We start from the raw sequence: 25,739 nt of genomic DNA, 5'->3' as shown, positions 1-25,739 counted from the left end.
CAAGCTGGAGAGGGGTGGCTGGATGTCCCTGGATGTCCCTGCATCCTCACAGAGCCCACAGCCTGCCCCCACCTCACTTCCAAGGCATTTCTCATCCCAAGAGCTACAGCAGCAGCTACTTTATGTGCCACTGAGGATAAACTTAACACAGAAGAAGTGAGCTCTGCAGCAGCCAAGGGGGTGAGATGCTGGGGACCTGCTGCTAATGTGTCAGCAAGGAAACATTTGCCATATGCACTGCTGCTGCTGCTGCTGTGCAATTAGGGGATGGAGCAGTTTCAAGGGGCCTCCTCTTCTTGCAGATGAGCTAGAGAAATAAGAAATCCTTCTTCACTAACCTGATAACACTTAAATGACAGAGTAAGTGCAGAGATGCTGCTCAAAGCCACAGGAGGTGACTCATCCAGGCTCTGAGAGCAATCCCAGCTCAGGCACCCATTCCATGCACGTCTGCCTCCTCTATGGCTGAACCAGCAGCTGAAATATGGCTAAAAATCAGCAGGTAAAATTCAGGGTGAGAGCTAACAAAGCACTCACTTCACTCTTGGCTCTTCTGAATAACTGCATAGGGCTCAGTATTTCTACTGGGTTTGTAGTCCCAAGGAAATGGCACAAACAGGAATGAAAGGGATGCACACTGCAATCTGCATTTCCAAAATGACACTACTGACTGTCCCTCCTGCTTTGCAGGATAACTCCTCAGCATCAAGGAGGAGACACAGGATTTCTGTGTGCTGGTATGGTTTAATCCAAGAGCCTGTGCTATTCCATCTCATACCCTATCCCACAGGTTATCCCTGAGAATCCCCAGCTGGGAGGGGAGCTGAGAAAGCAGACAGTGCTCTGAGCTGAGCAGCACAGCTTCAGAAACCTCCAGCCCACAACAGGGAGCTGGAAAAACACAGGAGAGAGAGGAGCCAGGTTCTGCTCTTGCAAAACCTGCAGTGATCCATTCCCTACCTTCATCCCACCTCCCCATGCAGTACTCAGGCATGAGAGCTTCTGGACATCTCTGATGTTCAACACAGATTTAGGAGTTTATTCCAGTCCCAGCTTTGGACAGTGGCTTTCTCATTTTTGTTTTTGTTTTTTTTATTTAAAAAAAAGTCTTAGAACATCTAGTTACAATTCCATGGTGAGATGTTGAATAGATACATCCATAACCCAGCCTAGACATTCACAAAATAACATCTAAATCATGTTTCAGCCTATGAAATAAATAAATGAGCAGCAGACTAGCCAAAACCAATTGCAGTATTTTCAGTTCATGTTATCACAGTTATAACTCACACCCAACCAGCTCGGGCAGAAGTGGATCAATGGCACAGGAGCAGGGAGGGCTGCACAGCTCCCCTCCCACTGATGACAAGGAGCAGCCAAGTCAGCAACAGACCTCGCTAGGATTTAAAACACAGAAACCAGCTGCTATCTTTTTTCAATTGCCTACATCTTATCCCAGCTGGTAGCATCCTGTCTCTGTATTTTGACTTAATGTTACATTTCCCAGAAGAGACCACAGTAATTTCTGTGTATAGGGAGCTGGGTTCTACTCTGCATTTCATACTCCTGTATAGTGCTCTTCAGCTTTGAGCCATGGTTTAAGCACCTGTTTGAACTCAAAAGCCATCATTTAAAAATAACTGTATATAAAGCACAACTTTCTGTTTCATGGTACAAACTTTTCCTGGATACCACTTGAATTTATTTAAACCAAATACCATGCAGAATAGTAATGATAAAGCAAATTTTGGAACATGAAGAGGTTTAAGAACCACCCTGACAGCATTACACCCCACCCATAAATCCCAGCCCAGCAAAACCCTTGCAGACCTGAAGCAAAGGGACACAGCATCCTTTTGGAAAGGTTGTTAGATATTGGCAGGATATTGAGTTAGATTCAGCACCAATGCATGCAAACACCAGGCCAGTGTTTCCTGCATGCACAGCAGGGTTGCAGGAACTGCAGAAGATATTAAATAATGCAAGTCATCCTTGCAAAGAGTGTGTGTCTTCACATCTCTGCAGGAACAGTGAAGGGTATAAACTTACATATATATATATGAAGGGTATAAACTTATCTGTGCTGTTCACCACCAAAAAACTGAAACTGGAGCTGACCTGGCAACCAGGAACCACCCAAAACTATTCAGAGTCCTGCTTCCAACCCCCTGTAGACAGCACATGGAGTGTCACCACTGAGGAAGGAGCAGGGGTCACAGGCCAGTCCAGCTGTGGATGCAGGATCATGAACTGCTGGCTTGTGTCCTGCAGTGGTGAAAGGTGCATCACTGAGCAGGGCCAGGCTGGAGCAAACAATCCTGAAATTTGTCCTGAAAGGACAAGTGGAGAGCTCTCCCACGCCCTCTCACAGCCCCTGGCCAGATCACACTGGCATTTTCCTGCCAAATCCACACATGAATAGCAGGGGGGGAAAGCCCAGCTGGAAACAGCCTCACAGCAGTCAAAGCAAGGAGAAAACCCATACAGAGCAGGGAAAAATACACATTCTGCTCAGCTGTAGGAGCAGAGAAAAAATGTATTATAAATAATTGAAAAGGCTTCCAAAGACTATTGAATACAATCAGCAGGAATTGAAATGTAATAGGATTTTTTTTTAAAGAATTGTACTGTCAGAACAATACAAATGACTGCAGGATCATAATTCATGTGGAAAACCCGGGTCAAAATAGGCCAGAGCAGGCATCCAAACATGCTGAAGCTCTGCAGATGCTTGTGCAGTTTTCTCATGAAAACTGATGGGGAGAAGAGTTAATGCAACACTGTTCAATTTGTGAGAGTGGGACAAAATAATACAAGGCCCCTGAAGAAATCAGAAATATGGATTGCAATAGACTAAGACAACTTGAAAAGCAAGGATAACATGAGTGCACGTGTTTCATGGGGATCAATGGAGCCAAACTTCTAGGAGCTGAGTCCTCCTCCTTCTGCCCACAAGGATTCACCTTACAATTACTTTGTTACACTCCTCTTTTTCCAATTCAATGTCCACACATCAGGGCCTTAGCTAATATACAGTGTCAGTCATCACACAGTGCCACATGAACCTCTGTGAGCCACTCACAGCCACCAAGAACTGCTAACACCTTCAACAGCCTTCAAACTCCACATACTTTGACCTGCTGATCATTTGGGCAGAAACTGCATGAAAACCATCACATTTCAAAGGTGCTTATACTCAAAGGCCAGGCTGGATGGGTTCTGAGCACCTGGGAGAGTGGAAGGTGTCCCTGCCCATGGCAGGGCATGGAATGAGATCAGCTTTAAAGTCTCTTACAACACAAACCATTCTGATTCTGTGATTCAACAGCACAGCATCAGCTCAGTATTTCTGAAAACCTCCCTAAAGAGCTGTCAAGGTTTTATGATCTTCCCCAGGGACTTGTCTCTCTCTTTTTTTAACCCTGTCACATTTATTAAATTGGGAAGTGATGCAGTGTTGCTTAAACTCCATTCGTTCATTTTGTTGTTTTTCCCCTCCTTATGTCCAGCAAGGACTAACTGCAGTAATTTGAAGTCTCCATGTCCAGCTCTGCAGCTTCCTCAGGGCTATTCCACTGTCCAGGGTCTGTGATTCCCCAGGACAGAGACACTTGGACACATCTGCATCCCATGTTTAAAGGCAGCCATCCAGCAGCTGGACACTCTGGAGCTCAAAGGTCCCTTTACTCCCACATTCTGCTTTCTGCACATGAAAATAGCAGCTGCTTTCCTGAGAGTCAATTCTGCAGTATCTTCATGGGCTTTCTCCTCCCCTTTTAGGGTCAAGTGTGAGGAGGATTCCTTTTTAAAATTAGAAAAAAGAGACAAGTTTATGAATCTAGCTGGCTCTCTTAGATACAGTTTTATTATGTTAGGAAAGCAATACTGAGACTAAGTTAAAAAAAAATTGAATTGGATATTAAGAAGAAGGAATAAAAAGAAAAATGGGAGAGTCAATTGTGCAATGTGATTGTACCACACAAACCCAGCTCTGTAACAGTGCAGCTGCAGGGCCCCAGGTATAAACCAGTGCCTGTGCAAGGTCTGCAGACTGTGCACCTCCCTCCCAAACCCATAGCTGGAAACTGATTCAATGTTATTTGCAAGAAAAACCATTTATCTGTGGCCAGTTCCCTGGAACAGCATTTAACTCAAAACAACACAATTGTAAATGCTGGTGTCATTTATAGCACCTGTAAATCATCCACTGCCAGACAACTGATAAACCAGAGCTATTGCACCAAAATACCATAAATCCTTCAGTCACTATTGTTGTATTTTTCCATCCCCATGTTACATGCAAATTCTGTGCAACTGAATTATAAATCTGTAGCTGAGCATGTACCAATTATATTTTAAACAGACTACTTAAAGGTGTCTTTACTCCACTGCAAAAAAAATCCTCATGACAGCAACAGCAGAGAAGTATCCATCCCAGGAATAGTAACTGGATTATTCTCTCTTGACTCTGTTTCTCTTCAGTTACATGTTTTATAATTAAAAATTACATAACAGAGAGACACTATTTTCTCATCTCCAGTGAATCATTTAATACATATGTCAGTGCCCATAAAAAACCCTTACTGCATCCAGGTGAAGTTGACATCCTCAAAACTCCAAAGGCTAAATCCAGAATGTCATTGTGAGAGCCTGAAGCTAAAAAAGAACAAGGACAGGAACACTCTGACTGGCCCTCTAAAGCCCACCAAAACACCTGGGAAGGAAAGAAATGCCATGGAAGAAGGGAAGAAATTGCCCAGCAACTCCCTCATTCTGACCTCCAGTTGGGTGAAAGAAGTTGAAAGGATAAAGGGGAAAAAAATTAAACATAAAAACTTTGTCTTCTCCATGGTCCTCAGCTGATCTAAGTCACATTACTCAGATGGTTTTTGATGGGCTAAGCCTGTGCCAGCTGTGGATGCAAGGCAAAAATAATAGGAATCAGCAGCTACCCAAAGAAGAAATAAAGCAGCAGAAACCTGGGGAAGGCAGACTTGATCACCATCAGGATCTACACAAAGCAGTCACTTGGACCTTCACACCCAAAAGCCAACAACCTCCTCCCAATCATTCCCAAAAGTGAGTTTCCAAGCAAGCCCCAGGGATCAAACTTTAAATACAGCCAAGATGCCAAATCAGGACCAGCAATTCCTGGGGTATTTGCCAGCCAGCACCAGCTGGAACAGAGGCTGCAACCCCAACAGCTCTGTTAATCCTCTCTTTTTAGGCAATAAAAAGATCTTGTACAGGCCTCTGAATTCTAAGAAAAAATGATAATGCAAAGTTAAAATGTGGGAGGAGGAATGATGTGGGTGCTCACAGATGCCAGGGCTTAAAGCTGGGATTTCCAGCCTGGGCTACACACAGATCCCCCCACAGAACAAGGGGGTTACTCGATGCAAATGAGTGTTTCTGTAGATACACTGGTTTAAAAAGAAAAACACAAGTATTGATTTTTGCTATTACTTGACACAGAAGATCAGTCTGCATGTGACTATTGCATTTCAGTCTATAAAATAGCTGATAAAAGTATAATGAAACATTAATCTTCATTCAGGGTTGTTTAAGTGCCTTATGGGGGAGGGAAGGATCTGATTTTATATAAGCCAAAGTACAGCCTCAGAGAGAGACACTAACAGATTTTTTTATCAGTGTACAAAAACCAAGACCAGTATTTCAGAGCACAGCAGACTTATTCATAAGGAGAGGAGCAGGTAATCCAATTTTACATGATAAAATCCTAAACTTTTGTATTTTTACCATGGAACTTAGCTTCCCAGGCTGACAATTTCCCCCAGAACTTCTTTCTCTCCCTGCAAGCCACCACACACCCTCACAGAATATCAATGACATGGGATGAGACAACTGGGAACCAAACCAAGTGGCTCCAGAACAGGCCAGCTCAGTGCAGCAATTAATTCTGTTTATTTTAGCAAATCAAACTAAAGACAGGAGGTAAATACACTGCCCTGGTCACTTCTCACCCAGTGCACACTGAGGAGTTAATGGGTGCATTACAAACAGAGCTCAAGGTGCATGGTGTGCCCCTGACAATTTCCTGCTCTCCACTTAGCAAGAACATGGTTGATTGACTGATATAAAGCCATAAATGATTGATTTACTCACAATTTACCTGGGAAAAATATTTCATTTTCCATCCAAACCAGCTAGAGTGGGAAACACTCCAGAAAAATATTGAAAATTGCAGATTGATTTGCCTTACATGTTGTTTGAAATCAGAATTAATTAATTGTAAGTGTTTCAAAGCAACTAGAGGAAGACGTTAAATCAAGAAATTTTAAGTTTCAGTCAGGGAAGTCAGTGTGCTTGATAAAGAAAATGTCATGTTACTTGAACATTCAAAAGCCAGGGGCAGTGGCTTGAAGGAGCTTTATTGGAGATGTCTGGGAAGTGGCTTGGAAGGAACCTCAGAATGTTACCTGGCCTGCCAGAGGGAAGAGGGAAATCTTCACAAGAGCAAGTTCACCCTCAAAAGGCTTCACTGAATGTCAGTGTAAGCAAAGAACTCCTCTGGGAACACTCCAGAGCCAGAGCCTGACCTGGGACTGAGTGGTCCTACAGCTCCCTGCCACTGTTTAGTGCTCATTAATCCCACTCCAATCAACTGCAGTGACCAAAAAACACCCCAAACCCTACACCAGCACTCATCCTTGAATACAGGCTAAAACACATTTTCTGCTAGGAGTGGCCAAGGAAGAGCTATAGATGATAGGTGGTAATAAACTGCAAATTCAGCAAGACTAGAGAACATGACAAAATCCCAAGGGGACGGAGAACAGCCAGACAATTAAGCTGCATGAACTTGAAATAAACTTATCTTGACAAGCACAAGGTAACACAGATTAGAAGGAATAATGTACAACTGTGATGTGTGCTTTACTGTAGAGAACTCAATGACAATGTTGCATTGGGATTCAGAAAACTCTGTGAAAACCTGACAAGAAATAACACAGAAAACTAGATCAGCGCTGTGATACTTTATTTCTTAATTTCATTATTTACCATAGGATATTCTGAATACTGAGTTAAAACACTTAAAAAGAAACAACTACATCAAAACATTTGTACAGATTTGTGTAGCAAGATGAGCTGTAACAGTCTGGAAAACACTCTGGAGAGGTGTCATGATGTGGCAGCATATCCTGCCAGGCAGTTCCTGCAGATTATGCCTGTCCCACACAATCTCTGCTGAAAGCCCCATGAACCCCTCCCTGCTTGGGCACTATTAACAGAGCCATGAGCTCCAGCTCCTCTTCCCTCATTTCCACCAACCAGGGGATGTTGTTTACCCAGATTAAATTTTCATGCTCAGCATGAGAGATTCCACATGCACCTCTAAGAGGGGAGCATTTGTATTCCTGAGCAGCATCACAGTCAGCTTGTGCTCCCTGACAGCTCCTTGCCAACAGCCCCTCATTGAGCCTTCAACTCAACCCCAAGCATCCCATTCCATGAGCTGCCCTGTCAATGGGTGCTTTCCCTCTAAAGCAGCATTGAATTTTGTACAAGGAGGCTCAATCAAAACAGCAGAGCAAGGGGAGCTGAAAAACAGCCCTGACTGGCACATTTCCTGCACTCGCCAGACTCAGGGCAATGCACTCTTCCCACTTGGATCATTTCCTGTTGTCCCACACGCTGAGGTTTCACTCATCTCACAGTAAGAGTTACTTGAATTTCCTTTTTTCAGTGAGTATTTTTGGACTGCTTTTTTAGCCTAGAAAACCTCTGGAGTAAAACCCTACATGATCTTTTTTTCTCTCTCTCCTTAGACATTTTATGGAAATTCATTAGATGTTTCAAACAAATTACTATAGAGAAAAGCCCAACCACCTTCAGCTCCTCTAGATACCTTCTTGGTTCAGAGAGCAAAATTTGTATCTCCCAACTCCCCAAGGTAAATGAGGCAAATCTAGGAAAAGTCATGAATGAGCAAGTGAGCAGAGGCTGTGGGTACCTCTGAATATGTGCTGCTGTTCTCCCCTACATCTTCCCTCTGGCATGGAAATGTCACAAAGGTATATCTGCCCCTACAGATAGATATTAAAAAGTATGTGTACACACACACACATATATATAAATATATGTATGTATATCTTATAAAGCCAAACAAATAATCTAGAAGGCAACAATACACACATCTTTGCATTTCAAAACCAGGATTCCTAAAAATGCCAGTCCTTGCCTCCTTGTCCTCCCATGGTGCCAGGCTCTCCCAGCTCAAACAGATTTAAGAGCACTTTGTGCTAGAGCTTCTGCCAACTGGTTTCCAGCACAGAAAAATCTCTCATCCTCTTAAACATCAAATTTGCTTTCCAGAGAGGCTGCAAGGCAAGCTTTAAAACTACTTTCCAGTTAATTATCCCAACACTGGTTTTTAAAATATTTTCCAAAACCGTTGATAATCACGGGAAGTATTTGCAAAGCTGCATTTATTTATTGCCTTTAACCTAAACCTCAAGTGGTCTTGATTAATATTAATCCAAATGAGATCTCCCCCTCTAAATAACTAAATAACAACACTGTGTGGAACATCTAAATTAAAGCAGTGTATTCTGTGGCTCCAAGCAGCTGGGAAGAGCTGCCCCAGGAGAGGAAGGGTCCATAACCCTTGTGACACACACCATGCCCAGGCATTCACAATGACTCCTGATGGATTTTCAGCAATCCTGGGCAACTCCATTTCTGACAGGAACAGCCCCAGCATCCAGATTTACTAATTTCTCCTCCATGCCCAGCAACAAGCAGCAGCCTCTGCTGAGCTGTGTGCTGATGGCTCAGGTTAAGAATAAGCCATGAAATCACAGCACAATTCCAGATGCCAAGCAAAGAAATGGCTGCACCCTACTGGGGCTCTGCTCTCCATGTCTTTCCAAACAGGAGATGACAAATACAAAGGATTGTTAAGATTTCAGTGTCTGGCTGAGCAGCAGATTCCCACGTCACAGCAAAGTGTCCTGCAACAGAGCAAACATCTTTGGCTGCAACAAATAATAATACAGGTTTTAATTTAAACACAGCTCTCCAGGAGCATCAGTTTCATATCTGCAATGAAAATACATCACTTGGAAATTGTTTTGTTCAGGGTGGGCTTGGGGTTTTTCACTAAAAGCAATGCATTTGTTATGCACTGACAATATTCTTATTATGCAAAGCAAAGCTTTTCACGCTGCACGCTACAAAAAAACTTTAAAGCAGGACAAAGTACAAATATTGTCATATATTGTTATAATATTTTATAACATTTTATAGTATTTGTTATATATGTTATAATACTTTACAACCTTGATTTCCTTTGCTTTAGTCCCTGCCAAAAACAGCCCTTCTGAAGAATGCTGAAATACTCACCAAGGGCCTCCTTGATTCACACCTGTAGCTGCTCAGGCTGTAAGGCTCTGGCAGAGGTGAATTATTTACAAAACTGGGTTTTAACAGGCACAGCTGTCAGAGGAACTTGTCTCATTTCAGCAGCCACAGCACCAGTAAGTGTCTGACAAAGGATGCTGACTTGGGGGTGAGCAGTGAAGATGAAGAGTGACTGTAGCATTGAATGAGACCAAATGAAAACTCCTGTGTAACGAAACCTACCTGGCTCATCCTCACACAGCCAGCCCAGGAGAATGGAGGCAGCCTGGCATCACAGCCCTGCCACAGCTGAGCACATCCATACTGCTTCTGAAGCTCCTAAAGGACTCATGACAACACTGCATGATGCTTTTGATAATCCTTTGAGACAGTTCCCATTCTTTGAGCTTTTCTTTAGCCTGATGCTATTTTATTGTTAAGGTTTCAATTTGAAATATTCTGGCTTGAGAGAAGGCACAGTTCACCCAGACAGCTGAACCCTGACTCCACTAAACATGACACCAGCAGTGCTCAGGACTGTGACCAGAAGAGATGCTACAAGTACATTATAGTATTTATACTGTAAATACTGATTTTAGACTGTAAATGGATGATACAAATCAGTCCTTCTTTTACATACAGATGTTACTGGCCTACAGAACATCTATCTACCTTCTAAATATCACTAATATCTCTTACTATTTCACCTTTGAGCTTTCTCCTTCCACCTGAAAATCCCCTTTTGGTGTCTCTGCAACCTTTCTCTCTGTAGCTTTCCTCATTATCAGCCTGTTCTAGAAACATCCTCACAGGTGAGACTAACCACACCTATCCCAGCATGAGTTATGATGTGGTTATTATGTGGTTATTGTTGCATGGGCAAGAGAATCACTCCACCAGGACTTAAACATTCACTGTGTATTCCCTTTTATTACCCAAAAAGCCTGTAAATGTTTCACCCAAGGTGAAGAAGAGCTCTGTTTTTCTCAGAGAGCCTCTGCTCCAAGACTGTGACATCTGATCAATGCCACCTGAAAGTGTCATTAACCCCACCAACAGCTGCATCATAAACCCTTGGCATTAACAGATACAGGTGCAATGTTCAAACCTTGGAATGTTCAAACCTCTCTGGAGCTGCTCTGCCAACCACTGGAGAGGACTGGGAGCAATATTGATCCCACTTGGTTCATCTCCCTGGAAAACACAGCTCCTCTGGGCATCCCTAACAGCCCAGAAATCTGCCATGCAGAAGTAGAAACCTCCACTAATCCCTGGGATCAAAGAGGAGCTTAAAGCTCTAAGGATTTGGCTATCCTTGGGATGGTGTACTTACAGAACTCTATGCATGTCTGGTGCCTTCACTTATGGCTCCTTTTAATGGCACTTGGAAAAACAGTACCTGAGGTTTATCCTTCAAAATGGAGATATGCTGCATTTGAAGTCTAAGGGCTTTATACAAAATATATAATAAGTACTTGGATAAAAAGATCAAGAAAGATTTGTCACTTTTTTCACTGTTTAAGTGCAGGTATAAATTTTAAGAAAAAGCTGGCTATCTGCCAAGAAACAAGCTTGCAGCAGAATTTTTTCAGGGAAAAAGCATCATGTCCTATTCAGTTTGTACAATCCTGAATATTCCTGAAGGCAAGCAAAGATTTGGGAGCATCAGTTAAAGGTTTTAATGCTACTGCAATGCAAATAGTAAACCATTACAAAAAGAAATTTTAGCAGACTCAGTAAAATACATTTTAACATAACATCTTAAAAAAATTATACCTGCCAGGCATCACAATAGCACAGTTCATTCACTGTGCCTCATGAATAATCTCACATAAACCAAAAGGTACCAAAAGATCATGTAGTCAACAACTGCCATGAGTGCCATGATGGAAAGGCTGGTCACTGCTGACAAGCAAGGGCACAACCTCCTAATGCAATAAAAAAGCACTTTTACAGGAAATAATTATTTCAGAGCTGAGGTAGTGAGCTGTCATTCTGCAAAGATTACTAACCTGTCCTTTAAACAGATACAATTGTACATGAGGTATACAAGCACTTTCCAGCACATCATCCACTTTTTAAAATAATTTGTATTTCAGGAAAAAAGCCAACACAAAACCAACTCTCACCTCCTTTACCAAACCACCTTAACTTCAACTGCAGAGCCAGAGAGGTTCAAGTTGTAAAAAGGAAGCAGCTAGACAAACTACAGAATAAAAGCTGTGTGCAGACAAGGATAATTGAAATTGCAAATTTAACATCTCAGATTCCTGGAGCCACCTTCAAATCTGGGGTAGGAGCCCATTCAGGATGATCTGCCACAGCAGCATTTGGATTGCAGGCAATGAAGCACAGGGGGAAAATGCTAATAACTTTCTAACTTGCTTGAAAAAAAAACAAACAAAAAAAAAATTTTGTTGCTGATTATTTCCTGTATCCCAAATGCTCAGAGAAGCAAAAGCAAGAAAAGAAGAAGTAGTTCAATGGGGAAAGTGCTTCCCAGTGCCTAAGGGAGAGCTGGAGAGGGGCTTTGGGCATAACCAAGGATTACCTTCACCTTCTGCCTCATTCAAAACTTGATTGTGACAGCAAATCCATACCCAGAAAATTCAAATACTCGCACACCCTGTTCAACATCCCCTCTCAGCACAACATCCCACAGGGCTCCCCTTCTGATCCAAGTGGTTTAGCTCTTACTAAACCAACACACTCACTGAAGTGGCATTCCCTCAGGAAAACATTCAAATGAGCTCCTCTATTAAATTACAAAATAGAGCTGCCTACAGTTGTTTAACATGCACTTGAGTTTCTCTTACAACAGGGCATCCTTCAGCATTTAGCAGGAGCATGTTCCCATAATATTCAATTATTTTCTTGCTGAGGAAACATCAGACCTCTGAAATGAAGGTTAACCATTTCTGACATGCAAACACTGTGTATGAAGATATTTAGGGCACCACTCATATCGTTAATGACAGTATTGCATTTATAGGTAGTCTACCTGCATGAAATTCAATGGAAAAAAATGGCTTCAGGCTGCAAAAGCAGGTTTAAAAATGGATCCCATTATCATTCAGCAACATTAAAATCCAAGGGAGGAGAAAAATGCCAATCTTAACTCTGTGGTCTGCCTTTTATGAACTTAAAATCTACAGAAGGATTTTATTGCAGGGTACTCCTGCTGATAAATAACAATTAAAATCCAGAATCCTGATGATTTGGATTAGAGGAAGGTTTCTGCATCCTCTGCAGGAATTTTTCTCTAGAAACACAAGACAGCTTTGACCAAGACATTTTCCATGACTATGAAGATGCCTTTCCTGCAGAGAGCTGGGGAAACATTTTGTTGGATCCTTTACCAACTCCTCACCCCATATATTACATACATTTTAAAACCAATGAGTTCAGTTTCATGAGCTGTGATTCCAGGTGAAGATGCAGAGATGCACATCCAGGTCACAATGACACATTTATCACTCTGCACTGGGAAATCTTAATACCAGAACAGCTGAGAACATGGATTCATGCTCCAAGCATCCTCACCCTGGTATAAACAAGAATACCATATAAACAAGTATATATAAATATAAACAAGTTACCATAAACTACCTGTCCCTACACAGATGGAACCAGGACTTTCAAAGGCATCAAGGACCACAAAAAATGCACCCAAGGCTATGACAGCAGAAGAGAAGAGACTGGTAATAGGAAGCAAAAATTTGGTAGGGAATCATTCAAATGTGAAACTGCTAATTAAATATGCAAAATACTTCCAGAAGCAGCAAGGGATAGGGAAAGAAACCAAAACAAAACCAAATGCTGCATCTACTGTAAACAAGTGTGAACAGAGAGAATAAATATATCTACCTTCCAAACTGTGATTTGACTTTCTAATCTCTTGTCTACAGATTTCAAATTTGCTTCTTTTTCAAACACATGTTCTGTGAAGGATGTCTCTACAAGATTAAAACAAGAAGTAAATAAATATTTCAGGATTTAGAAAAGAAACAGTTAAAGCTGCTTGCTGTTCAGGATTTCTTGAATTCCTCAGAACACAGCAAACAGCTTCTGCTCCTGTTTAACATAAAGGGTTTACCAGTGTGTAAGTAAACAGTGTCCCTTGTTACCAAACAGGCAGCAGAGAGCTGTGACAAGCTCAGAACAATTCTAGGCAGAATTCACAGGGCTGCAGATCAGAAAGGAGGAGTTGAACGATTTAAAGCAGCTTGTGGAGGAGAGGAAAGAGAGCTGCATGCAATTTCATTATTACTTCAACTTCTGTAGTACATAGGAGCAGCACAAGAAAGAATCCCACTGTGCTGGACACTGCAAACATGGAGCAAGAGCAGGCTCCCCCAAAAAGGCTGTGATTAAAGCAGAAAACAGAAAATAACAAACACTAGCAGAAGGTCACACAGGAGAAAATTTGCAATTCCTACTCAAACTAATGTTACTTCTATATGCACAAAAAATTCAAACTGGGTTTAACCATAAACACTAACTACTATCATCCGGTCCCTATAAAATGTTGCTCATTCCAGCAACCAGGCCAAATTTTCAGAACATTGTGGGAACCACACAGAAGATGGAGGGTACCACAATTCCCATCTTACACACATGCAAAGAGACAGCTAAACATAATTGCAGTGGGTTCCAGATTAAAATAGACCAGCCCTCAGCCTGTGAACACAATGAATCACCCTCAGCTTGAAAGATGCTTTAGGCTGGGAGAGAGTTAATTTTCTCCCCAGTGTAGCTGGTACAGTGCTGAGGTTTGGATTCATTATTCTGAGAATAATGCTGCTGCTTCAGCTGTTGCTGAGCAGAGCTCACCCCAAGTCAAGGACTCTGCAGTGTCCCAGCGAGGAGCTGCACCAGAAGCTGGGATGGAGCATGGCCAGCACAGCAGATCCCCTGGCCAGAGGGACATTCCACACCAAGGGATGTCACAGCCACTGTGAGAACAGGGGCAGATGGAGGCTGCTGGGGGACAGGCTGGGCATCAGTGGGTGGGTGGGGAGGGACTGCACTGGGATCACTCATCTGTCTGGCTTTACTCCCTTCTTTAATGGCCTCCCTTTGCATCATAACAATAATAATCCAAATAATATCGTTATTGCTTAATTCAAGTATTAAACCATTCTTATCCCAACCCACAGGTTTTACCTTCATCTGATTCTTCTCCCATTCCCCCAACATCTGTCAGACCATGCCAGATGGTTTCCAGAAGCAGATCCACTCAGCTGAGGTCTCTGCAGCAAGTCTGCAGCATCAGCTACAACATTCCATGCTCATAGACTAAACCAATGCTCAGGACACTGCTGGGCTCCTGATGGGAGCAGTTTTATGGAAAAGGGGGAGTAAGCCTTTTGAGGGGAGTTTTATGGGGAAAAGGGAGATGAAGATAAATCAGGAAGAACCTAACATACACAAAGTGACAAGGAGAAATATGCAGGGATTGATAATGTGCATAATAAACACAACTGGGAAGAGTCTAGACAGGCTTTCTGTGTAAATATCAAATTATATGAAACATGCTGGCAGGACTTGTAGCAACCTCTAATTTTAAGGTTCTACCTGAAATTTAAAAGAAAGGTAGCAATACCCTCCCTGGCTCCCTGCCTCAGCAGATTCTGCTGATTTGCTTAACCAGACAAATCACATAAACCCTGTGGTTTATAGACAGCTTTACAAGTTCATTCTCAATGAGTATATTGAGAAAACCTATGGGTCTGGGTGGCTTTTTTCCCTGAAGAGAAAGTGGGTGAGGGAGAAGAGCCCCTTTTCTCTTCATCCTTTCCCTTCATTCTTCTTCATTTTCACAAACTGCATTGTGCCCAACACTGTGACTGTCCTGCCCAATTCTCACAGGATGGATTCTATTTTCCCTTTGAGAACAACATGAAAATAGTTTCCACTGAGTTCTTCCCAAATACTTTGCCTAAACTATTAAAAAGCAAAGTGAACTGCTCCTGCCACAACCCCTGTTGTAAACAGGGGTTTACAACACTTCCCATAAAGCACATATGAACCACCAATCCTTTATCACTTTTCCAATCTCAGAAATGTATCAGTTCTGCAGTTAAAACTCTTCACATGCTTTTTGATGGGTTGCAAAACCAGAAGTTAGTAGTATACTACATAACCTGCCAAGTAAAGTTAAATGAAAGATTTGGGGGGCCTGAAAAGAGGATTTGATCTTCCATTCAATAAATAAACAAATAAATGAGTGACACACAAGATGAATGCAGCTCACCCTGAACAGAGGGAGGAGAACTCCAGAGGAATGACCAGGATTGTATCAAACAACCTCAAGTTCTAAGAGCACCAGATGTTTTCTCTCAAATCATTCCTTTTGGGACCAGAGATAAATCACTGGGTTTCTGCTGGATGCAAAGCCATCAGGTGTAACTCACCTGTCTCACACAGCTACATGTCAGTGTCTGCACATCAGGGAATCTCTACCATGGAACATCACAATGTGGAAGAAATTGGATCCCCCCCAGACAGTTTGCTCTTTATGTTGATTCCACCTGAAAATTCACTTTTTTCTCTCTTCTCTTCACTTTCTGTCCTTCTTAAGAGAAAAGCTGGACCAGAAAGCTTTAACAAACCCATCCTAAATTGTGAAATTGCTTCAAAGGCTCCCTGATCCCTGGAGAAATACCAGCACAATAGTGAGTTTTTAACAGAAAACCTGAATCCCATGAGAAAAGTTACTATTTTAAGCAATTTAATATTTCCCATCTCCTTATCAGAACAGTACTGATTTTTTCAGCCAAACCACTTCAAACACACACATACTTCAACCACAACAAGCTTGAGGGCTCAAAGTTACACACATGCCAAGAGGGTCTGGGGAAAGATAACCAAAGACTTTTGGTCCAGTAGTGAAGTGACCAGCTGGCCACAAGCACTTCCATGGCCCACAGTGGGCCAAAAGCAGCACTGTGTGTTTATTTTATTAACAGCAAGTTCACTTATCTTAAATAAGCCTGCTATCACCATTGCTTAACATCAGATGCCATTCTGCAGCTCTGTCTCCTCCTCTCCTCCAGGCTTCCAGTAAAATTAGACCTTGCATTAAACTTCCAGTAAAATAATTACAGTTGGCAGGTATTTTTCAACACTGATTCGGAAGCCAAGAAACCAAAGCAAAACAAAACAAAACCAAGTCAAGCATTACCCAGCTTTTCTCAGAAATAGCTTGTTCTGTAGATCAAATACTGTCACTGCTGGATGGTTTTGCTCTCCACTATTTCACTGTTTTGCTTTTTGCCTCACAAAAGCACTGGCTGTATGCCTTACAAAATTTTCCTATGATAAAATACAGGGAGATGTCTCAAGGCCTTCAAAACAACAACAAAAATGACAGAGAGAAAAAGTCCTCCTCAAATGCAGTGGGCATTTTTATTGTGGAGAAAACAAGGAAGAGAAAAAGGAAAGCAAGAAGGAGCCAGAGTCCTTCACACAATTTCTAGGCAGCATCCATCACCATCACCACTTTCTTCTGCATGCAGATGATATGCTAACAAGCCCTTTAGATAATTTAGTCCATATATATGCTGTGTAGGTGTTTGCTAAAACACTAATGCCAGCATCCAGTCACTACAACGGGTGTGCTTGCTACTTTATTGTATTAAAAATTGTTAGAAGTCACAGAAAAATGTGACCAGAAAGAGAACTCCCATTTTCAGAAGTATTTTAAGTCAGTTCACCTCCATTTATTTTTCACCAGCAGCAAGACTGTTGTTAGAGCTGTTTCCTCCTGGCATTGCTAACTCAGCACTCCCTTGATTCCCACACTTTATCATTCCCCTTTCCTGTTTTTGTACTCACTGCTGCCTTTTGAGGATGCTGAGTAGGGGCAGGAGGAAAATCGAGATGAGAGCCCTCAGCTTTCTGAACAGCAACCTCAGGAAGCAAAGCATTTAACAAACACACTGGAATGCTGATCTTTAATTTTCAGGTCATTTAGCCAAAAATGGGATATGCAGAAAGCAAAAAGAGATGTTCCAACAATCCCTGAGGTTTCACAAACAACTATGCTGTCCATTCAGAGAATCATATCTACCACTTCTTTCTCTGTCTATACTTAACACTTCTATCTCATCCCACACTCTTAAAATTTAAAAATTCGGCATGTTTAGCAAAAGGTGAACCAGGTTTGACTGCAACCATCTTTTGCCAGGATAACTCCCAAAATTGACTAAGAGCTTGAGACACTCAGATGCTTTAACTAATAATTGAACAGGACACTGCATTTTGTATAGCTCCGAGATGGCTCTGAGACCTTTGTCAGTGGTTTTTTTTTTCCCCATATACATGGCAAAGAGGATGGATCATTCTGGAGATGAGTCACTACTGAAACAACAGAATAAACTCCTGTGAAATGCTGTGGGGTTTCTACTTAACATTCTCTAGCTCCTTTCTGGGAGAATTTGACAAGGTTCTGGCAAATGTTCTTCCCACAGAAATAAAGCAGCGATTTTGTCAGTGAAATTAATCTAGAAATGCTTAATAATAATCTCAGTCTCCACCTACCTTCTCCTCCTGCTTCAAGTTTGCTTCCTCACAAAGCTGACAAAGGAGAATAGAAAGCCACCAAGAGCAGGGTGACAGCTGACACCAAACCCACAGCCAGGACAGATTTCCACAATTTCAGAGAGAGCTCCAGCACATTTGCTACTGTTGTGTTGTGTTTCAGACTAAGTGCCTGAATATGTACAATGCTACAGAGTGGTTTACATTGGCTTCCACTTGTAACATGTTGGCAGCAACATCCTTTGGCTAAAGCCAATTAACACATGTAAAATGGGGGGAGAGTGTAAGGTAGGGCAAGTGAGGCTTTGGTGCCAAGCAGAAACCTCAACCCAAACCCAGTGCTTCCTGCTGCCATGGTCTGTCTGCACAACATCCACCCTCCCAAAATCCTGACAGACCTGTACACTCTCCTTCAGCACAGGCACCACTGTAATTACTGCCAGCCAATTCAATCTGCACACAAATCACTAATTAACTCAGAACCTGCAGAAGGCACCCAACCCAGAATCACAGATAATGTCCCTGTCTGTCACCAAAACTAATTTCAGGGTCATCAGGGAACACTGGGCACTTACCTGGGCCCTGCCCTATGCTGCAATCTGCCCTACTGCCTCTGCACGCTCCTGCTACTTACTTATCCCTATTACCTTCTTATTTATCCCTATTGCTTTCTTATTTTCCCTTATTACCTTCTGGTCTGCAAACCCCCTGGCAGGAGGATGCAGCTGGGTGGGGTCAGGCTCTGCTCCCAGGGAACAGGGACAGGATGAGGGGGAACAGCCTCAAGCTGTGCCAGGGGAGGCTCAGATTGGGAATACTGGATTGAGTACTAGGGAAAATTTCTTTACTCAAAGGGTGGTCAAGCACTGGAACAGGCTGTCCAGGGCAGAGATGGAGTCACCACCCCTGGGGGGATTCACAAGACTTGCAGAGGTGACACTTGGGGACACAGGTTAGTGGTGGGCTTGGCAGTGCTGGGGGAAGCAGGACTATCTTAGGCATCTTTTCAAACTTTATTGACTCTACAATTGCACTTAAAAGCTATGGTAAAGATTATTATACCAATGTTACAAATATATCTTCAGTACAGTCACTTGCACCTCTGATTAGGGATCCTTTGGTGCATTCCTTCCATCCCTGCTCCCACATCTGCACAGAGGCACTTCAGGAGACTGGAGATGAAAAACCCTTTGCTCTCAGAGTCACTGCCCAATTACTTCAGTCATTTTATACTGTCCTCCTAAGGCAGGAACCTGATGGACAGCAGAATAAACTGCTTATTTACCATACAAATTATAGTAGGACTAAAAACATTCTGATTGGTTGTGCATTGTTGAGTAGGCAGAAAACACTAGGAAAAATGCTACTTGCAGGTTTTGGAGGGAAAAAATGCAATCTTGAAAAAAGTGACAAATCTAAAAGCAAATTAATTTTTATAGTGGTTTCAAGGAGACTAAAAATAAGGGGGTTTTACCAAAACAAATCATTAAGTCTATAAAAACGAAAATGAGTTTTGTTACTGGCAAACATTTGTACACCACAGACCCTGAGTAACAGCACACAAGGAACAAGTGCACCCACAGCCTGCTCAAAATTCACCATTTCAATTAGACTGCCAGTCCCTTAACAGATGATAATCCATCATTCCTCAGAGACTACAGGAATACCAGCACTTCCTTCAGCACACAGTGGAGAGGAAGATGAGAAAACAATGCAAAAGAAATGAAAGGCAGCCTCCCCCCAAACCAAGAGTTGCTCCTTTTCATGAATGGGAAAGGCACTTTGCCCCTTCATTCCCCTGTGCTGAGCAGGGATGGTTGGCATTTTTACACCATTTCACAGACAGTAAAGCAAAGGACAAGGAGCACAGCTGAGGAAAAAAAGCTCCACCTTTCCATCCCTCTGCTCTTAGGCCTTTTTAATTTTGAAATTTGACAGCAAACTTTCATTATATTCCTTTGCCTTCCCTAATTGTAGTTATCCAAAAAGCTCAGCTGGGGATGTACAAAAACAAAGAAGCAATTCCTTCTTCAGGAAGCCTTCAGAGGAATCCTCCAATCCCTCCAGCCATCCTACACAGACCCCACAAGCCCACCCAAGACTTTAATGATGAGTTGACAGTGCAGTTATTCCCAAGTACATCTGGTGCACAAAGTCCATTTCATCCTCTACCCAAGGGAAACCAAGAGCAGACACATGGGAAAATGTGTAGGAACACAGAAACCATGTGAGTTACATCCCTCCTCCTCCAACTCAAGTACAGGGGCAACTCCTTTCTCTTCCAAGAGTAAAGTTGTAGGAAGTGCAACACAGCAAGTCAGCATGGACTGACCATCACCACTGCTGGGCTCTCCCATACATCTCCTTGTTCCTTCCCTTCTCCCCATCTTGTGAGCTTTGGAAAACCAATCTCCTTGCTGAAAGGCGTGACTGCACCTCCCAGAACAACATTTGATCTCATCAGGGGTTTCCTTGTACCAACATAACACAACTGGCAATGTGGTGAGGGGAAATTTAAGAAGAGGAAACAGGAAATTATGCCAGTGCTGGTGAGAGGAATCTCCAGAAGAACATCCTTTTGACTTGGAAGCAAAATTAACCGAGGAATTTCTTAAGAGTTTTTTAGCAACACCTCTGAATTTTAAGCCAATAAAGAAGACCCCCATGGAACAACTTGATGTTGCCCAAGACCTGGCAGATACCACGTGCACGAGCTTCCCTGCCCAAAGCAGCCCTGGGGCTCTGTGTCCTGGGCACGAGGCCCTGCTGCAGCAGCTCCCCTCCATCACCTCTGCTGACAAGCCAGCTCTTGCTCCTTGGTGTCCTGCCAGCACCTCTCCTGCCCAACATCCCCTGTGCCAGCACAAGTGGCAACACGAAACCCTGCAGAAATTCATGCTGCTCTGCTTTGGCAGGTCACTGCAACACCACACAGCACGGCTGGGGACATAAAACAGGAACCACAACAAGCCTCCATCTGCAGAGCAGGGCCTTGAACCATCCAAAGCTACTGGGATCACAATCACTGTATTCCCACAGTGCTCCCTCCTTCCCAACACGTGTCCATGCCACAATGAGACTGATTTCCTCCATCAAGCCCCATTCCAAGTTTAACAAGGAAGGCTCATCCATTAAACTTCATCTATACCCTCACTTCTCTCCCAAACACACACACTCCATTAGCTACAGTTAAGGTGCCAGAGTAAAATGGATTTTAATTAAATACAATTTCTTCCTTTTCTTGTTGCTGTTGTTTTGCCTTTTACTTACTGATTTACTTGTCTGTCTTGCAATCAAATCCCAGAAAACAAACCAGCACCACTGAGAATCAGGGAACTAACACAAGAGGTGATTATTTTGCTGTAATACCAGTTATCTAAGTGGTTTGTGGTAGAAAGAGAGAAGGTTTAGGGAACAAACAAGGGGTGCATCCAGAGATCAAAAGAAATACTGCTCCTAAGTGGAATATTAACATTTCCCCCTGGAAGAGATGACAGGAAGATCAGTAAAGCACATTAAGCAGAATCGCTGCAGTTCACAACTGGAATATTTACAAGCTTTTTGGCTGATCTTTAATATTTCAGAATTTAAGAAAAACCCTAACTGAATCTTTCCTCTTCTGCCTTGCCCATACTTAATAGTGCTGTTCAGCACAATTTGAGTGACAAATTTTCTGTCTGGATCCAGTCCAACTGTATGTCACTCATTACAAGAGAAGGGGGCACAGTGAAGAAGAGCAACACAAAGCCATGGCACAGAAATCAGCTCTGGCCCCGAGCACTCACTCAGAGTTTTTATTCATAACACACACTGCATAAAGGACAGGAGATAGAAGCACTTCATCACTTCTGCCCCAACCACACACCTTGAGACAGCAATGCAAAGCACACGTGTGCCCTTACACAATTTCCTTTCCAACAGCAAGAGCCTTTTTTTGGGTCTGTTAGCCATGCCTCAGTTTCTCCTGCTCACATTTCCAGCCTCATGCCATCAGCTGTTTATCTCTTCACATTTCATCTCAGCTCTCCACCTTGCCACATCCTTGCTTATTACATTTACAAACATGATACTCCCACTCTCCATGTCATTCTTCTGGTTATTGACACCAGCTCTGGATGGTGACAACCCAGACACAACATGCTCAGGCTCTGCCTTTACCCCAAAATGAAGAACCAGCCAACATGAAATACCCAAGGCCAGGCTGGATGAGGCTTGGAGCAGCCTGATCTAGTGCCATTCCAGGGGCTGGAATGATAAAGTCTTGAAGGTGCCCTCCAACCCAGGCCATGCTCTGAATATCTGTGAATACCTCCTTTGCTGGACCATGGTGGCCAACCCAACCATTACTTCTTCCTAGAAGCTATTTTTTAATGCATGCTGAGCCCAAGGTACCTAAAGAAGTCTGTATGAGGTAGGCAGGGACTGCAGGAAGGTGCTGGGGACCTGAAGTTGGGAAACAACCAAAGGCCAGATGTGCAGGGGAGCCATACACCTTCTAAAGAGGGCAACCAGAAAGACATGTGCTAAATAAATCTCATCTGCAATGATATTTACACAAATTTTCCTATTTGTAAGCAAATTAACACGGCCACAATATTTGATTGCAGTTTAGTCTTCCATGACCAATGAGTCAGAATTGCTGTTTACAGTTATTAGCAATACAACCCTGCAGTCCATCAGCACTGCCTTCACCCTGCAGGGGCAGGTGAAGCTCTGGAAAACATCAGGAAACAGGGATGCACACCCCAGCCTCAGGACTGCACTCTGAGCATTAGTGCTTGTCAGAGACAGCAAGAAGTAATACTCTGTCATAATTCTGAACTTTAAAATAGCATTTGACAAGCAAATCTGTTATGAGAACAGAATTAAGCTACTGAGGTTCAAGTTGATCAAAGGATTTTGAAAAATAATCCAGATTTCACTCTGGATTTAAAAAAAAAACAAAAAAACCCACAAACAAAACAAAAAAACCCACCCATGCACACAGGAAAAGAAAAAAAAAAAAAAAAAACCAAAAAACCAAAAACAAAACCGAAAACCGCTTCAAAAGCAAGAAAAAGGACCTGATTTTATTTTTGTGATAGCAAAGCACAGAACAAGCTCAGTCTTACCACAAAGCCACTGCTGTGGGTGCAGAGAGCCTGGATGGGCAACTCCCATCAGAGCAGCTCCACAGTCCCCTGGGAAAAACAGCTGTGGGCTCCCAAATCCCATCCCAGGGCACCATTCCCTACCCCACGTCGTTTTTCAACTATTCCAGCAATATCTGGAAGCACCTACATTTTCTCCTCCTTATCACAGCCTTTGAAGCCATTTTATCAGGGTATGCTTGTTCTCTTTTTTCCCCAAAAGTCCCTAAAACAAAGCAGCAAACAGGACAGAAACCAGGGAAGTGCCAAGACAGATGCACACAGCAGTCCTGTGCTTCCAGGTAAGTACAAACAATTGAAAGTCTAAGGTGCTGCCCCTGAGCCCACTGCAATTTCCATCAGTATTAAACTTAGTCCTAGAGCACCTCAAATCCTTCAATCTACTCAACCTCATGGCTAATGACCAGGTAGGGATGAGGAACTGGAGACAGCTTCCAGCCCCTACCATCAAGAGGCACACTCTGCCTAAAGGGCCAAAGTCACTCCCATCTTCTGCCTTCCATCACTCCTTTGACATTTAAATCAAGGCCCAAAACCAGTCCTGCAGTCTGATGATACAGAAAGGTCCCTGCACTCCTCCAGTGATGGGGTTTTTCTACCTCAACTCTGGTCAGCATTCTCACAGTCAGCACCTCAGCTTAGTCAGCACTTGGAAAAGACCTTATGGATAAGGATGCTAGGTCACAGGGATTATTTCACTGGCACTGAAGCAGCAGGCTGAAGCTCACATGCTACTTTCATTTTTACACCCAGTCACACTTAGTATTTTGAAGGCAATAAAACTATTTTGACACAAAAATTCAGCCATGTTCATGACATGTCAGGGGAGATGGCAGCAGGTAAGGAATGGGAAATTATAGATAAGAAGAATGGGAAATTGAACACTTAAAAAAGCAGAGAGGTGACCAATTTACCCCTTAAAAGAATTAATCAGCAAACCAGACAGTGCCATTCACTAGGTACCAACCATGAAGCAGAAATCCAAAAGTCTTCAGGGGTGCCTCCACTCTTACTTGTAGTTTTTATTCCTGAGGATATTCAGTCACAACCAAGATCAAAAGCAGAGCTGACCACACATGCCAGGAAAGCCCATAGATTTTGGGGGATAATTTCCTTATCCCTATGACATGCACCTGGGATCTTCCCTCCCACCTCTGCCTCTGGCCAGGACTGCATCAGAACTTGTTTGGCCAGACAGCACTGGGAAGCAGCTGATGATCATGGCCAACAACAGCCTGTTTGTGCCTTTTCAAAGCACAGGATGATGCAAAAATGCCCCAGAAAAGAGTTGTTTCTTCTGCATTTGGCTTAGGGCACAAAACATAGAGAACAGGACGATTATCCTGGTTATTTGCACTCCACTAAAGAGATAAGGGCTGTGACGACAAGAGGAGCAAGTGGGTTCTTCATGTGCTCTCCCAGGACAGCAGCAGCTCTTGGGAGAGCAGGGGGAAGAGAGGAGAGCAGGCATTGTCATCAGTCTCCATCACAGCCAGATCATTCCTTCACCTGGAATCTAGTGTTTTACTCCAAAATCAGGTCTTTAGAGTTGTGGGGCTTTGCACCCTGGGCTTTCTTTTGGAGGGAAGGTAGGAGGGAAAAAGCAGCAGTAAATAACTACTCGCCTTACTCATCACAACAGGAGCAAAGAAATGTGTCCTCATGCACTGAGGGCATCACAAATCCCACAAAAACAGGACTCCTGGACATGTTACACGTAAGATCTTCAGTGAGCTCCCCTTTGTTCCATGCAGCCTCCCTACCCCTGTGCTGCCCAACCTGTTCTGCCTACAAAGCCAAGCCAGGGCAGGGCCTGCAAGGGCTTGGACCAACTTTTCAGCAGGCAGCAGCATCCCTGTGTGCTGACTGGGCTCCCGCATCCCCAGCCCCGCGGCTGTGGCAGGAAGGCGATCCCAAGCCCGGGGCCCCAGGGACGGGCCAGGCGAGGACGGGCGAGGGCACAGCCCGCACTCCAGCCGGGCTGAATCAGCGCGGGGGCACGGCCGGGCGCTGCTGACACACCGCTGCCATCATCAGCGCCCTTCTGGAGCCACCGGCCTGACTCAGTCACCCTCCCTCCTGACGCCATTCCAGAGCAGAGCCACAGACTACTCCCGGCTCTGGGCTGTGCCCCTGGCCCAAAAATAGCTTTTAAGCCAAATCCTGCAGCCATCATTCGAAGCTGAAACCCTTTTATTTACATTCAGCAAGATCTCATGTATGTTTTTGACAATGTTGAGAGTAACCAGTGCTTAAATTATTTGCTTAGCAAAGGAGTCTATTTAACTACAAGAGTTACACCAAGTATGCAATGTTTTCTGACCCACATAGAAGCTAATAATTTGCATTTTATGGAACCACTTTACATAGACAACCCATCATAATGGCCAACAACTTACTATACAAGAATTAATAATTGAAAAGCAACTCGTCAGCACTGTTATTTTCTTTACAGGTGACTCACAAACCTCATTACACTGTAGCATTAAATTTCCAATGACCTTCTGGAAAGCTGCTCACTCTGAGAGTCTGTTTTTAAGGCATGATCTCTCAGAATGCCAAGCAATTGCAGAGAAAGTATGTGACAGCTACCCAGAGTCTGTGGGAGAGGCCAGGCAAAGCATCCTGTCAGAAATACATCAGCCTGATCCCCCTTTGGCTGAACAAGTGACTTTGACTTCA

The 25,739-nt window shown here is 43.2% G+C and overlaps 1 protein-coding gene across 2 annotated transcripts in view; it reads right to left on the bottom strand.

Moving 5' to 3' along the window:
• The window catches only part of LOC306806153 (uncharacterized protein C1orf21), a 93,738-nt gene that overhangs the window by 60,532 nt on the left and 7,467 nt on the right, over positions 1–25,739 (bottom strand). The window lies entirely within an intron of this gene.

Source organism: Erithacus rubecula (genome assembly GCF_903797595.1).
Source record: "Erithacus rubecula genome assembly, chromosome: 10".
Classification (NCBI taxonomy): domain Eukaryota; kingdom Metazoa; phylum Chordata; class Aves; order Passeriformes; family Muscicapidae; genus Erithacus; species Erithacus rubecula.
The sequence above is the reverse complement of the archived record's forward strand: the minus strand, read 5'-3'. Positions and strand labels throughout refer to the sequence as shown.